The sequence below is a fragment of the Notamacropus eugenii genome, chromosome 1 (genome assembly GCF_028372415.1).
Source record: "Notamacropus eugenii isolate mMacEug1 chromosome 1, mMacEug1.pri_v2, whole genome shotgun sequence".
NCBI classification, from domain to species: domain Eukaryota; kingdom Metazoa; phylum Chordata; class Mammalia; order Diprotodontia; family Macropodidae; genus Notamacropus; species Notamacropus eugenii.
The window spans coordinates 179,574,697-179,587,552 of NC_092872.1; the positions used below are offsets into that span (position 1 = coordinate 179,574,697).

Genomic DNA, 12,856 nt, shown 5'->3' on the forward strand with positions numbered 1-12,856 from the left:
TAATTTTGTCAGCTATGATGAATTTGATGACATTGGAGGAGGAATCTAAATAGGAGGAAAGTTAGTCATTTTTATATTCTTTCTTTTTGTCAGTAACTTTGGGTCATACCCAATCAAACTGAATTTAGACCTATTGTGCCTAAGATGTGACATTCATTTGACAATTACAAGATAAAGTGCTTTAGCTTTGATGTGTTGATTTAACTGCCATATTGTTTGCTTCTGTAGCCACTGTGTGATTCATGATTCACTAGTGAATGGGGTGATCATGGAGATTGCTGTAGTATACTTGCTGGCTAAGAAAGCTAAGACCTCGTTTCACTGTAGCTTTCACTGGTCAGGGTACTATATTCCAGTAGTGGTCCTGGATCATCCAGTTTGCTTTCTCTCTCTCTCTCTCTCTCTCTCTCTCTCTCTCTCTCTCTCTCTCTCTCTCTCTCAATAGTTTTTTACTTTAATTTTTCAGTAACAAGTAATTTTTAAATCTGTCTCACTACCCTTACCCCACTTTTTTTTGCTCAAAGAAATATGAGCAAAATTTTTTAAATACCTGAAAAACAAATTCCACACTACGTAGCTACATAGTCCAACAAAAGAAGTCCCTGCATTAGCCAGACACACACACACACACACACACACACACACACACACACACACACACACACACACACACACACACACACACACACACACCCCTTGTTGCGTTTTAAGTTCATCACTTTTCAATCAGGAGTTGAATAACATTCATCTTCATTCTTTTGGCCTTCTGATTTACCATTAAATTGACCAGAATCCTTAAGTCTTTCAAAGTTGTTTTTTCTCTGTAATGTTATCATTGTAAACTGTTCTCCTAGTTCTGCTCACATTGCTCACATATCAATTTATAAAGATCTTCTTGCCTTTTTCTATGAATTTCATCATTTCTTATGACATCATAATAATAGTTTGTTGGCCATGTCACAATATAACACCCATACCAGTTTCCAGTTTTTATCTACCATGAAAAGAATTGTTACAAATTTTTTCATATGTGTAGATCCTTTATTTTCTCTGACTTTTTTTGGGGGGGGGAGCATTTAGGCCATAATGTTGTAGTGGTATAGTTGATTCAAAGTATGCACAGTTTGGTAATTCTCTGAGCATAGTTTCAAATTACTTTCCAGAACGACTGAACCAATTTGTAGCTTTATTAATAGTGCACTAGTATACATGTTTTCCAACAGCCCTCCAACATTTGTTATTTTCTTCTTTTGTCATTTTTGCCAGTCTGATAGGTATGGGAGTGGGGCCTCAAAGTTATTTTCATTTCTATTTCTCAAATTATTAGTAATTTAGAGCACATTTTCATAGGACTTTTAATAGATTGAATTTCTTCCTTGGAAAATTGCCCATTCATATATTTCTTTTAACCATTTGTCTTTGGGGAATGCCTGTTACAAACTTTGGAAATGAAATCTTTATCAGTGAAACTTGTTGCAAAGGTTTCTCCTCTCCCCCCCCCCCCCCCGTTACTTGTTTCCCTTCTAATTTTAAATTAAGTTTTTGCAACCAAAAAAAGACCTTTAATTTTATATAATCAGAATTTTCCATTTTATTGTGATCTTCTGTCACTTATTTGCTCGTGAACTCTTCCCCTATCCATTGATCTGACACGTAATGTCTAACCTTGCTCCTCTGTTTATGATGATTATATGTCATGTATTTGTTTGGAGCTTTTCTTGGTGTATGGTATGAAGTGTTGGTCTAAACCTAATTTCTGCCAGACTGCTGTCCAGCTTTCTCAGCATGTTTTTATTCTATATCACATTGTTTCCCATCTTAGGAAAGAGCGAAGGACAAAAATTTAGAGCTCCAATCTTTCAAAAAAATGAATGTTGAAAGTTTTCTTTACATGTAATTGGAAAAAAATATAAGATACTCAAATCATTTGGGAAAAAAAGAATATTAATGGTATATGTATCATGTTGAAAGTTATATTGACTTAGTTAACCCATTTTTCCCAACCCTGCTTATCAGTTTGGAGGAAGGCTCTGGTGGTGCAAGTCTGCAGTTTTGGTATCACCTACTTTTTGTCATGTATCCCTACCTACAAATTATCACATTCTTGCTACCTTGGAGAAGAACTGAAATCTTTAGCCCAGCCTCTTTTGCTGAGGTGTACCTATCTAAATTGTCTTAAAGCTACCTGTAAAAGCTGTTCCCACTGTGAAGCCATTGCTGATTTCCAGTGATCATTCTGTCATTGTGTTGCTACCTTGGCATACTTAAGATAAAATCCTTTTAATTCTCCTCCCCCCAAAAAAGTGAGTCCTTCCCCCACCAAGGTTTATCAAAGGTCCTTGGGTTTATCAAACACTATGCTACTATATCTGTTTGCTTCTACATGTTGTTTACTTAATTGGTCCTATTAATTCATCTCTCTCTTTTTTTTTTCGCAAATATCAAATCATTTTCATGTTTATGGTTTCATAGTATAGTTTGAGATATGGTACTAACTTCATAAGACACAGTTTGACTAATGTCTATGAAATAATTGTCTTAGTCCTCCTAGAAGATAAAGAGAAACAAAACAAATTGACAGATTAATCCCTTTGGTAAGTGAATCTAAATGTAGAATGCAAAGGAATGCCCAGTTTACCCATTCTCTGACCTATAAGTTAACAGAATGGTGGCCCACTAAGGTCAGTTATGTAGTTCTTAGATATCAACATTATCCTTAAGACATTTCATCCTACATGTTATATTATCTAGCAAGATAGGCCCTCGAATTCCTATCAAACTTCTGCCTTTTGCAAACATCCAAGTTACTTTTTTCTAGTCTGGTAGCCTTAGAGACAACTCTTAGATTTAATATTTAGATTCCTTTTGGATCATTAGGGTAAGCAAGCTGAAAATTTAAAGACTTATCAGCAAGGTTGTTTTAAGGCTATTATATTCTATAAATAGCCATAGGGGGTCTTTGTTAAGCAAAGCACTCTTTACTGTTTTTCATTTCTACTGAGGTTGAACTTATTTGTTTATAGTGACTATTATATCTGCTGTCCTTGTTAGCCATTCACCATGGAAAGCATAAAACTTAAGTTTCCTAGTTAGAATGTTATATAGATGGATACCAGGCCAGGGATACCAGTTCTACCTCAATTAAATTTTAAACTCCTGCATCCACATACACATTTAACAAAAAGACTGCTGTTACAACCATCTCAAGTGGATAATTTGGATAGGAAAACGGAAACAGGATTTTAGATTAAGTAGTTTTGGCTGCATGATACTTTTCACAATAGAGAAAGGCACTGAAAGGGTTAAATAGTGTAGTCAGTGAATGATTTTCTAACCCTGGGGGTTTTTTGAGATGCCAGAGATCTAGGAATACTGCAGTTAATTGAATTCTTCAGACATGGGCTCATGGTCTTTGGAAAATTTCAGTGCTGCAAAATTCTCTCCTGCATTGGCCCCAGTGATAGGCCTTAAAAGTTCAGAATCTTTTTTTTTTAAGGAGTTTATCTCGTAATTTATTGCCTGCTAGAGTATTTTATATGCCAGACCAATCGTGATTTAGTAATTTGTTACTTTTCTCTCAATTTTTGTTTCCCTGTTCCTCTATATTTTACTGAGGCTTTCCATGTTTTTTTTCTTCTTGTGAGCAAAGTTTGAACAGTACGCAGAAAGTTAACTGCCTGGAGTCTTTTAAATATAAGTAACACGCACCCAGTAATAAGCTGTCGGTTGTTTTTTTGCTGCCTGCAAAGAAACATAAACACAGCGCTCATTTCTGGCAGGTTTTTACTGTCAGAGTTTCTCCTATTATATTTATCTTACAATTTGCCAGGGGGTGAAGTTATTAAGTTTTAGCAGCAGCCATCGATCAAGTTCACAAGTTAACACGATAAAGGCTCTGTGCCGCTCCGATCCGGGGAAATGATGATCCTCACTCGGTAATTAACTAAATGAGAAAGTTAAATCTTACTTGAGAGCTGGGAGAGATGAAAGAGAGGTGTTTGTCAGTTTCTCAGTGGAAATTAGAAGCAGTTTTCTGCAATTCCCTAAGCTGCTGCTCTGTCATATTTTACATAAGCACTGGGAAAACGTCTTGTAATTAGTGCTGTCATGGAGGATTTTTTTTTTGCTGAAGGATGTTGGAATAATTCATTAGATTATCAAGAAAGGCTTGTGTCCTGAAATGATTAGCACAGTGAAATTTAAACCATTAACGATAACAAGTTTAGAGCTTGCTGCAGTGCAGTGGCACCCGGGGTATGTCTGTGCCTATTTCAATCATTTCTTATAATTAAACATTATGTCCTTTTTTTTCTCTCCCTTCACCAGGACCCATCCAAAAATCCTTTTAAGGTAGCACTGCCTAAATCAGTGAGTTTACCAGCCTTGGAGGTGTGAGTAGTTAGTAGCTATAATAATGCGGCAGTAAATTAAACCACTGTGAGTTTCTTAGTTTAGAACAAAAGAACCTATCACCCTGGAAGCTATAAAGTTGCATGAGAGAACCCACTAAGGAAACAGTTGCCTTTCCTTTGAAACTTAAAATTTTACATGCCTATCCTGTCCCTTTAGCTATCACAAAATCTAGTAAAGAATCCAAATGATGGCATTGTTTTAATTTTTTTAATCTTCTAAGGTTTAACTTATAATGAGTCAGCAGGAAGAAGATATTTGGCAGACTTTTCTGGTATTTATCATCTTTAACTCCATCTATATTAGGGAAGTTGTATGTTAGTTTCCTTATTTTTTTGTTTTTGAAAAATAGGAAAAAGTCAAACTTTATTGCCTGGTTGATTACTGAAAATTACTCAAGATGTTAATTTAATGTGAACATTCCTTTTTCTGATGCCTCCCTGTCTTCTACACTTACTAATCAGATTTGACATGCTTATGAGTTCACCTAATACATAATCATCTATCGTAGGAGCTGTTAAAATATTAATGCAGTGACCTCACAGAGAAAACTGATGTGTACACATCTCTGAAAACCTAGACCACTTTCTTCAGCATATCTCTTCTCTAACAACTGCTATTTTTTCTACCTGAGTGGGAAAAGAATAATTAACCTATTCCTTTAGATTCTCACTTAATTTTTAATAACTGAAAATTGTGAATATCAAAGGACATAAACCCACTTTTAGGTCATTGTCTTCTTCACATCCAGTCTAAGTCAGTCTTTGCCTTGGCCTTCCAGTCTTTCTTTATAGATCTTGTGAGGGGATAGCCTAGGAGCTTATATTCCACTAAAATCTCAAGATCTTTTTTAAGATAAACTGGTGTCTAGTCAGTACCTCCACTGTTTTATATTTGTGAATTTGATTTTTTAGCCCAAAGTGTAAAATTTTACACTTACCTTTATTAAGTTGCATCTTATTAGATTGAGCTCAGTTGTAGCCTGTTCCTATCTTTTTGTATCCTGACTTTGTCATCTAGTGTAGTAGTTGTCTCTCCTAGCTTTGTGTCATTTACAAATCTGATAAGCTTGCCATACTTGAAGCTTGGTTCTTTCTCAGTTCTCACTTTCTGTCCAGCTTTGTACTGAAAGAACCAGCAGAGTTGTGATTACTGAACCACTATCATTATTTTTAGTTGGTTTTTCAGTCCACATCTGGACCTGTGTTTTTCCACACGTGTAGAGAACTCCTGGTGAGGAAATTTACTCTATCAGTGGAGATCAGCATCTGTTCTGAAACTTTGAGAGAGTTGTCTGGGAAACTGAGAGGTTAAGTAACTTGCCCAAACCCAAACCACAAATCACATGTAACAAGCAACACTTGAACCTCGGTCTTCTGAGGTTAGCTTTCTGTCTACTCAGGCTGTGCTGCATCTCTATTGTTACTGATTTTTTGAAAGATCATAGAGATTGAGAGATACCAGAGAACCGGTATTGAGAGCAGGTATTGTTCTAAGTTTCAAAAAGATGAAGACTGAAGTCTACAAACTATTGGCCATTGAGATTGACTTCAATTTCTGGTAGAATTTTGGAAAGTACCATTAATGGTTAGTGAACATCTGGGAGAGGAAGTGGTGTTCAAACTATTTGTCTTGAAAGACTAACCTAATTTATTTTCTTTCAAAGTGTTACTAGAAGTTGGTAGTGGGCTACTCCAAGGATATTATGCTTGGCTGTGCTCTTTATAATTTTTGCCAGTAATGACTTAGAAAAAGGAATAGTCCATGAGTCAATCAGTAAGCCTTTGTTTAACTCCTAGGACATCTTTATCAAAACTGTAGGAGAGCCAAAGCCAAGAGAGAAAGCTATTATTTTGGACAACAAGGTCCAAAAATGTCTGAACAGACTTTTCACTGTTGGGCTAAATCCAATAAGATGATATTTAATAGGAGCAAATGTAAAATCTTAAACTTGTGTTTTAAAAATCCACTTCATAAATACCAAATGAGGGAGTTATGACTATAAGATAGTCCATCTTTAAAAAAATCTTGTGATTATAGTAGAATAGAAGCTCAGTATCAAGAGTTAGATTGACAGGGCTATCAAGAAAAGCTAACTTGTTCTTGGTCTACATTAAAAGGCATTTTGTCCAACACCAGGCAGGAAATGGTCCTGCTTTACTTTGTGCTGTTCAGACCAGAAGGACATTGATAAGCTGAATTGTATCTTATAGAAAGTGATTAGGATAATAAACGGTCTCAGGATCATGCTATGTAAAGATGGGTTAAATGAAATGAAATGAAAACATTTCTCCCAAAAAAGAAAAGACTTAGGGGAAGGGCACAGACTTATAGAATCATGTATCTAGAAGAGATCTTGAAAGTCATCTAGTCCACCCCGCCCCCAGTTTTGCAGATGCAGAGACTGAAATCCAGAATATAATAGGGTTGTTAAATGGAAGAAAAATTAGAATTGTTTTCCTTGACCTCAGTAGTCTGCAATAATATCTGTGCATGGATGTTTCCAAGAGGCAAACTGAGGTTAAATTTAAGGAAAAAAATCCTAATACTCAGAGAGGTATCCAAAAGTGTGTTGGAGAAGTAATAAATTCCCCCTTATTTTAGATTTTCAGGCAAAAACTAAATGATCAGAGAAGGTACTTGTTCAGCCACTGATTGGTGCAGATGGCATCTGAAGCCCCTTTAAATTCCACAATTGTGATTCTATGCTAGAAAGGTACTTCATAAACTATACTGATGTATGAATGCGAAATAGTATTCATTCGAGATTTTACAAATCTTGAATGAGTTCTGTTCTGTGAAAGGTACCATTACCTGTTTGTATTTCTATTGCTCCACTATTGCAAGCTATTATATCATAGGATCCTGCGTTAAATTATGAGTTTGGATACAAGATCATGCCTTTATTATTCTTTTATCCCTTTCACTCCTTTTGAGCTTTGCCTGTGTGTGTTGGTCAATATGTGTTTAAATGATTGAATGACATTTTAGTCAGCCCTGACTGCCCCATCATGATTCTTTTATTTCCTCTCCATTTGACCTTGAGCAAGTCACTTAACCTTGTGGGACCTTGGTTTCCTAATCTGTCAAACAGGCTTGGAATTTAGTAAATATTAAAATCCCTTCTTGTTTCAAATTGTGTGTTACTGTAAATTCACAGAATCAGCACACTACTTTAACAGTGGTGGAAGACTACTACTCTTCTTCTCGCAGTCACGGGGCTGCAACTAAAAGAAACTATGATCATTTTGAATGTGTGTATATAGTAGTATTTTAATCCTTGAATACTGCATTGTCCAGAACAGAAATCAGCAAACTATGGCCAGGTGGCCAGATACAGGCTGTTTTTGTGGGCCAGTAAGCTAAAAATAGTTCTTACATTTTCAAATAAAGTTGCATTGTATTTTAAAATGTAAAAATCATTCTTAGTTTACAGACTGCTGGTGGGATTTGGCCCTCTGGCGTTTGCCAACCCCTAATCTGGAGGACAGCTATATAAATATTTAACTTCCAGTTTGTTTACCCCATCTGACAGCTGTGTTGTTGTTTTCTTTATGAAGCTACATATTGATTTTAAGAAAAGAGGAGGAGGAGATATGTAGTGGAAGGGAGGAAGGGTTGACAGCCAGAGCAGATAGTTACTGTTACCATTAAGCTGAGGCAGTTTGTCAGCTTTCCTGGGGACTTCCACACAAGTGGTTGAGTCATCAAGCTTTTTCTGGGGAAGCCAAATCAATTCCACCACCTCTGGTAACCATTACCCTCTCACACACACAATCTAATATACAGCCTGTTGGTTTCTTAATAACTGAACTTTTTCATTTTGCCCTGGTGGGTTTTCAAAAGTCCTCAAATTGAAATTTGAGGATTTTATTTTTTAACTGTAGAACATAGCTTTTTTGCTACATTTACTTTATATATTTAAGAAAAACTGTGCAGAGGAATATTGTAGGCCTTTCACTACCAGAAATCTTTATAATAAAGTACAACTTCTAGTTGAAAATGAAATAAAGCTAATCCATTCTTGTTAGATATAAATAAAAAACATGGCATGTTATACAATGAGTAATGAGGAGTCAGTATTCAAAAAATATAGCCTGTCTGCTTTTTTACTGGCCTGCTTGATCATGTCTAGAACTGATTGATTTGCAATGTTCAGTAGGTTTTAGACCTAAGATAACTATGCACATCATGTCATCTCAAAGGGCATATATCCAATCCTGAGAATAGGATCACTAAGCATGCAGTGCTAGGTAGATGAAAGGAATTGTTAGGAAATTAATAACTTCTCCTTGAGTTAATTCATTTTCAGAAACTAATTGTTCATTTGTTTAAGTGTCATGCATTAGCTTGTTCATCACAAGTGAATGTATAGCCTGAGTTTCTTTCCCTATTGCTACATTCATACAATCTTTTAAAATCCCAAAGCAGTTTCATTTGTTAATGATATCAATGGCTGGTAACCAAGGTATAACCCCATAGGTAAAGAAATACCGAGTTTGACATATACACAGCATAATTCTTAAATTGGCAATTTGTTACTTACATTCCCTATTCTGAACTGGTTTTGATCAAGCGGTTGTGAATTATAGATTGTACCAAAGAGCAATCATATCCATTCTGTCTTTTAAAAGAACAGACGACATATATGTAAAGAGAGGTAGAGTAAGAAGTGTGAGTTGTTAAAGAAAAAATTGATATATGATCAGAATTATATAATTACCATATTTGTTAGGTGTAAATCTTAATCTAACATTTCTCAGGTTTTCCCTTTTCATTTTCCCTTTCATTCAGCAATCACTTTTTAAATGCCTACTATATGTGTATCCCACTACTAGATGTGGAAAAGACAAAAAGTTTAGATATGTCATAGTCCCTACTTTCATGGAACTTATGGTCTGAGATGCAAACATCCTTGTAAAAAAGTTCTTATTGATATCTTTTGTTTTTACATCACCTAAATTTCTTCTAATATCCTTCCCCTCACTCCTCTCAAAGAACTATCCCATATAACAAGAAATATATTTTTCAGCTTTAGTAAGTCCCTTATGACTTCTTTTTGCTGTTTACCTTTTCATGCTTCTCTTCATTCTTGTGTTTGAAAGTCAAATTTTCTTTTCAGCTCTGGTCTTTTCATCAAGAATGCTTGAAAGTCCCCAATTTCATTGAAAGACCATTTTTTCCCCTGGAGTATTATACTCAGTTTTGCTGGGCAGGTGATTCTTGGTTTTAGTCCTAGTTCCTTTGACTTCTGGAATATGATATTCCACGCCCTTTGATCCCTTAATGTAGAAGCTGCTAGATCTTGTGTTATCCTGATTGTATTCCCACAATACTTGAATTGTTTCTTTCTAGCTGCTTGCAATATTTTCTCCTTGACCAGGGAACTCTGGAATTTGGCCACAATGTTCCTAGGAGTTTCTCTTTTTGGATCTCTTTCAGGCAGTGATCGGTGGATTCCTTGAATACTTATTTTGCCCTCTGGTTCTAGAATCTCAGGGCAGTTTTCCTTGATAATTTCATGAAAGATGATGTCTAGGCTCTTTTTTTGATCATGGCTTTCAGGTAGTCCCATAATTTTTAAATTGTCTCTCCTGGATCTATTTTCCAGGTCAGTTGTTTTTCCAATGAGATATTTCACCTTATCTTCCATTTTTTCATTCTTTTGGCTTTGTTTTGTGATTTCTTGGTTTCTCATAAAGTCATTAGCCTCCATCTGTTCCATTCTAATTTTGAAAGAACTATTTTCTTCAGTGAGCTTTTGAATCTCCTTTTCCATTTGGCTAATTCTGCTTTTGAAAGCATTCTTCTCCTCATTAGCTTTTTGAACCTCTTTTGCCAATTGAGTTAGCCTATTTTTCAAGGTGTTATTTTCTTCAGCATTTTTTTGGGTCTCCTTTAGCAAGGTGTTGACCTGCTTTTCATGCTTTTCTTGCATCTCTCTCATTTCTCTTCCCAGTTTTTCCTCCACCTCTCTAACTTGATTTTCAAAATCCTTTTTGAGCTCTTCCATGGCCTGAGCCCATGGAATATTTCTTTTGGATGTTTGGGATACAGAAGCCTTGATTTCTATGTCTTTCTCTGATGGTAAGCATTGTTCTTCCTCATCAGAAAGGAAGGGAGAAGACATCTGTTCTATGGTCTTATTTTTTTTTTTCCCCTTTTCTGGGCATTTTCCCAGCCAGTGACTTGACTTCTGAGCTTCCTCTTCACAGCCACCTCACCTTCAGATCTGCCCAACCAGTGCTTGGGGTCTGAGATTCAAATGCAGCTCCCCAGCCTCAGGGCTTTCAGCAGGGGTGGGGCTGCTATTCAGTGTGAGATTAAGTTCAGGTGCTCAGATAGGGGCAGGGCCTCCACATGGCGCTCAGTTCCCTCAGGGGGTTTACAAGGAGACCTTCAACAATGGATCCAAGCTCCTGCCTGCTTTGGGAGCCCCTGTCTGCTGCCGCCTCCGCTGAAGCCTCCCGAGGGGGCCTCACTTATGGAGATACCCCGCTCCCCTTTGGGGGGCCAAAAAGACTCTCTCACTGACCTTTGGGGCCTGTGGGTGGAGGGACCCGCTCGGACCGCTGGAGATTCTGTCCCTGATGCCTGCTCGGATCTGCTCCTCTTGGTGCTACGCGGCCAAGGCAGGGCTGGGCTCTGCTCCGGGTCTGGTTGCGGGATGGACCTTTCGCATCAGGTTTTCAGGTCTCTCTGGAACAGAAATCTCGTCCACTCTGTTGTTCTGTGGCTTCTGCTGCTCCAGAATTTGTTGGGAGTTCTTCTTTACAGGTAAAGGTTCGGAGCTAGCGTATGTGTATCTTTCTACTCCACCATCTTTGCTCCTCCCCTCGAAATATATTTTTCAAGAAAAGAAAGAAAAATCAGCAAAGTCAATCAATGCATTGAAAAAAAAATCTGAAAATATGCAATTTTCCACATTCATGAACCTCCTGCCTCTGCAGAAGAATTGGAGAAGGTTTAGCCCTCTTTTGAGGAAGGGAGGTGGGGCAAGAAGCAAATAAGTAGTTATATACTGCCCACTATGTGCCAGGCACTGTGCTAAACATTGTATAAATATTAACTCATTTGGTCTTCACAGCATCCCTGGGAGATGGATACTTACTATAATCTCAGTTTTACAGATGAGGAAACTAAAGCAAACAGAGGTTAAGTGATGGTCATATAACCAATAAGTGTTAGAAGTTAGTTTTGAATTCAGATCTTCTTGATTCTAGGCCCTGGGCTTTATCCACTAAGCTATCAGCTGCCTTGAAGGCATACTTATCTATTCTTTGTAATTTTGCAACATTCACTTTTCATTGTTTGGTGGTTATTGCTCTTTCTATTTACGTTGTTTTAGCCATTGGGTATGTTATTTTCTTGGCTTTGCTTACTTCCTCTGTGGGTAGGTGAGCTATACTTTAGCGGGTATCTCCTCTAAACCCTAAAATTAGGGTTGCCTTCACCATTATGGCAAAGAACTAACAAAATAACTTTGAAAAGTTGCTTGATAATATTAATGATCTAAAGCAGACCCGCACAACATATGTTGTTGTCGCAAGCCACTTGTGACCCACCAAAGGATGTTGGGCAGCCTACTAAAAATGTAGGGGATGTAAAGGAATGTAAAGATGTAGCAAGTGCTTTGTCCATGCCCCGCTTAATTCATCTTCCACTAGTTACCATTGTGCCCATCATGTAACTTGGCAGGTAGGTTGCCCCTACTCTTTCCTGTTTGTCATGTGACCCGTGGCAGCCAGCCATCATCAGTCTGTCTCTAGTCTGTAAGGAGCAAGATTTGTATCTTTTTGCTGTGTTTTCAGTCATTACTAAATGTAAACAGTAAGAAAATCTGAAAAACATATTAAAACTTATACCACTTAGCAAAGTAATTTTTTAACATTAATGTAATTTTGTGATAAAAATATTTAGTAATAAATGTTCTAATTAATTGATATTAATTGAAATTTCCCTTTTTAAAAAATATGGTTTATTTGCAAAATAGTTTAATCATTAATTATACCTTAACTTGGAAAGTGAGCAGCTAAAAACCTATCTGCAACCCAAAAAAGTTTAGCCTATTTTAATTTTAACTTTGGCCCCTACCTACTGCCAAATTGAGCTAGAGAAAGGAAAGCTTTCTTCAAAAAATAACCTATGTTGAAGGTACATTATCAGATAATTTCCACATACCAATTCTAATAAATATGTCTAATAAAACTAGTAAAAAATGTTTTAAATACTATATGTGATGTTGATGGAAGGATCGGCCACAGCTTGAAGTAGCTTACATCATAGCCTATGAGAACCTAGGGTCACCTCTTTTTGCTATCAAGCATTGTGATAAAGTTTGAAAGCATTTAGATACTCAGTGTAGGAACAGAATGGATCTATCATCTGAGGAGCAACTCAGAGAGACTCATCACCAGAAGGCCTCTAGATGATCATCTGTTTTAGC

At 36.8% G+C, this 12,856-nt stretch overlaps 1 protein-coding gene across 14 annotated transcripts in view; it reads left to right on the top strand.

Annotated features, from left to right (window-relative positions):
• BTRC (beta-transducin repeat containing E3 ubiquitin protein ligase) overlaps positions 1–12,856 on the top strand; it is a 207,955-nt gene that overhangs the window by 148,067 nt on the left and 47,032 nt on the right. The gene's annotated exons all lie outside the window — the stretch shown is intronic.